General features: G+C 37.8%; 1 pseudogene; it reads right to left on the bottom strand.

The window, feature by feature from the left end:
• Positions 1 to 2,282: 2,282 nt before the first annotated feature.
• LOC137714371 (large ribosomal subunit protein uL16y-like) lies at positions 2,283 to 3,151 on the bottom strand (annotated as a pseudogene).
• Between the last annotated feature and the right edge of the window lie 484 nt (positions 3,152 to 3,635).

The raw sequence follows: 3,635 nt of genomic DNA, 5'->3' as shown, positions 1-3,635 counted from the left end.
GTATCAACTTGAACAAGATATGATACATTCACGAAGTCGAAGCCAAGACATATTGCGTCAGCATCACATCAACAAAGCACTAGGAGATTGAAGTCACGCAAGCCAGTCAACCTTGCCGACCTCTACACGATGTCACTGCCGAAGTCAACCTTCCAGAATCTTGTTCGAGGAACTGGTATGCCTAACTATTCATATACAATGCTTGTAGTTCTCATTTGGAAGTTTTGTCAAACCCAGGGAAAGTATCCAGAAGTATACTCACTTGATCTTAATGTACTATTTTTTTTCTATAATTAGGAGCATTTTTCCCACTAGGTTTTTGCTACCTAACTAAGTTTTGACGAGGCACCCATATTGGGCTGATCATACCTTCATGAGCTTTTGTACTAGCGTCCAGAAGACGTATAGTTTTGACTTAATGCAACTTCTCACTTTTCTCCTTAGTCTATAGGTTTTTCTCCCACCTTGGGTTTTACCATAGTGAGGTTTTGTGAGTTTTACCTTTTATGCATTCTTCCGTTGTTTTGAGACTCGCATTCGCTCATTGTGCTGACGACTTCATCAACTGAACTTACTTCATCGCTGAAGACCTGATGCGCCATTTGTTTGAGTATTTACACACTCAAGGGGGAATGTTGTAGTCCTATTAGATTAGGAATGTGATTATGTAAATCATAACATATCTAGGATATTCTTATGGGATTCTACCATATCTCTTATACTAGATATTATCCTATTGGAGTTGTAATCCTGTTGGTGTAAGGATTTAACCTTCCCTACTACTATAAATAAAGGCACAATGGGGTGAAATAGAACACACCTCACAATTACACATCTTTTTCTTCTCTCTCTATGTGTCGCACCCTCTCTCTCTGGCCTCCATAATTGTTGAGTAAATTATGCTTTCAACATATATATAGATCAAATTTGTAAACCAAATTTGCAAACCAAATGATGTATCACAAATAGAAAATAAACACGTTAATCGACACTTAAGTAACAATCTAATCATCAACAACCACATCATTTTGTTTACAAAATTCGGTTTAAAAATTTGGTCTCCTTAACATTATACTACACACACACACATACATGGATATACATACACAGAGATAAGAAAATTCTATCACAAAGAAACATCAGAAATTAATAATGGCGAGAAAAGATTTCCATAGAAATCTCCCTTATAATATGTAAATATCCATGTATTAACTTAGTTAATATAACAAATTTCCTAGTCAAAAACTTGTTCTCATTTCCAGGAATATGTGTGTATGATACAGGAGGAGAAATACCCCACGCAATCACATGCATGCACAATCAAAACACCGCCAAAGATTTCTTCTTGACTGCGTTGCACACGCGGCCTAATAACCAATTCTTCTCACCTCATCCGACCACCCGGCATGCAGCCGGAAATATAGAAAAAGGAATTAAAATTAAACAAAATAAATTGTGTTTACTTATGCGGTAAGGTTACTCTAATTTCTTGGTACTTCTGTGGAAACCAAACTACAAGATTCGAACCCTAACGTGCCTCCCAATCGGTTATAAATTCCAACATTCCATGCAAAAGCCACAACTTGATCTCGTTTTGATACCTTATGTGCACAAGTTTAATTAACATGATCATTAGCACCTATGCCTTCTAGTAAGAAATACGATGCAGCAACGGTCCTTTATCTTGGCACGAGACACGGCTCGTCATCTAGTCATCTTCTCAGAGTAGTAGAGGCTCGAATCCATCAAATGCTCATATATGCACACTGCTGCAGTAGGGTTATATACTATATTATTCAATTATTGTTTAATTTGTTTGCAACTATGGCGGTATACATAATACAGATCTTTGGACCAAATAATTGATATAAATATTTCTTTTCAAGGTTATATCTTGTACATTATAATTCTTAAGTTCAATTAGCATTATTTTATTGTGAAAATGGGTGGGTGCTGCTAAGAACAAATCCCTCTAGGATGTAACCAAATAAATGCATTAATATATATATAGGGAAGTGTTATTGATAGTTTAAAAATCTCATTCTACACTCCTCACAAGTGTATTTTTCTTTCCAAATATAAAAAAATTTGGAGTATAGAACGAGATTTTTGAAGTGCCAATAACAATTCCCTATATATATATATATAATTTGATTTTGTTACCGTTGATGTTTCTTAGATTTTAAGTAAAAGGGGTAGAAGGCTACTTTAATAGCTCCCTAAAACATTTATTCTCCAACCATACCAATTTTTTTTTTAATATAGCCAAAAGACATTACGCAAAATATTAAATACAATTCTGATAGAAGTTCGCACAAAATTATAACATCTTAAACACAAAAACTTGTAAACGGAAATCATTATAGAAACGGAGTTTGGATTACACGAATACAATTCCTAGCGGAAGTTGGATTACATGAAATCAGTTCACAGCAGCATCAATGAGTGCTCCACCAGGATGATGCAACGCCAAAGATCCATGGCATCCCAAAAGCTTGGCATTGACACCATCAGGTACAATACGACCCTCAGACTTCAACCTCACATAGTCAGCTCTATTGAACTTAGTGAATCCCCATTTCCTGCTCTCAATGATCTTTTGGCGGCCGGTAAACTTGAACTTGGCATGGCGTGGCTCTTGTTGCTTTCCTTACAACGAACAGAGAGCAACACCTGCCCGATATCAACCCTAGCGCAGGTCCCGAGCGGCTTCCGGAAAGCTCCGAGCATACCTGTCTGAAGCCTATCGGCACCGGCGCACGAAAGCATCTTGTTCATTCGGAGGACATGGAAGGGGTGAACCCTAACCGTCAGGTGGAACGTATCTTTTCCGTAGAACTTGGTCATGCACTTGTTGCCGGCGATTCGCGCCGCCTCGAGAGCCTCGCTTGAAACATTTTCCTTCTCACTCATCAACGCCCTTCTTCTTCATGCCGACATCGTAGATTCGGATCTTCGGGTCGGGCACACCGCGGCAGAAGCGGGATTTCAGGCAGGGTTTGTTCTTGATTTGGCGGTAGCATCTGACGGCTCTTCTCCCTATGGCGGCAGCGGCGGCTGGTTTTCAAAACCCTAGATTTTTTGGAGGGGAAAAAAGACTGAGCGGGTCCAACCATATCATTTAATTTAGAGAGTCATAATAAATACCCATAGTGAAGTTTTTTTTTTTTTCTTTTTTTTAATAATCGATATTATCTACACTAAATGGAAGGAGGGGTGGGTTTACCCTCACGATGGATTAGCAATAATATGGTTCAAAATCTTCTTTGACGAGAATCGAACCTAAGATCTCTCTCTTGCAAGTAAAGAGGAATATTATTAGATTGTAGTACTAAGTGGCTAAAATTTTTTTTTTTTTTCAAAATAGTAATTAAAGCTAGCAGCCTTTAAGAGCTCTTTTTTTTTTTTTTTTTTTTTTCTCCTTGCTAAAAATTATTGTGTTAATTCGGTAGGCCATACAGAAAATAGCTTACGTGAGGAAAACAAGTTTGTCGCGTAAAGCAAAGTTTCATTGCATCAAAATTGGCCAGACAAAGGTCGACAAATAAACAATTGCGTGACAAAGACAACAAATATGGTCGTGCAACGAAGAGTTTTTGTGTGACAAAGAATTGCGACAAAGCCGTTTGTCGCAC

Source organism: Pyrus communis, chromosome 14, assembly GCF_963583255.1.
Source record: "Pyrus communis chromosome 14, drPyrComm1.1, whole genome shotgun sequence".
NCBI classification, from domain to species: Eukaryota; Viridiplantae; Streptophyta; class Magnoliopsida; order Rosales; family Rosaceae; genus Pyrus; species Pyrus communis.
Note: the sequence above shows the minus strand (reverse complement) of the source record. Positions and strands in the feature narration are given on the sequence as shown.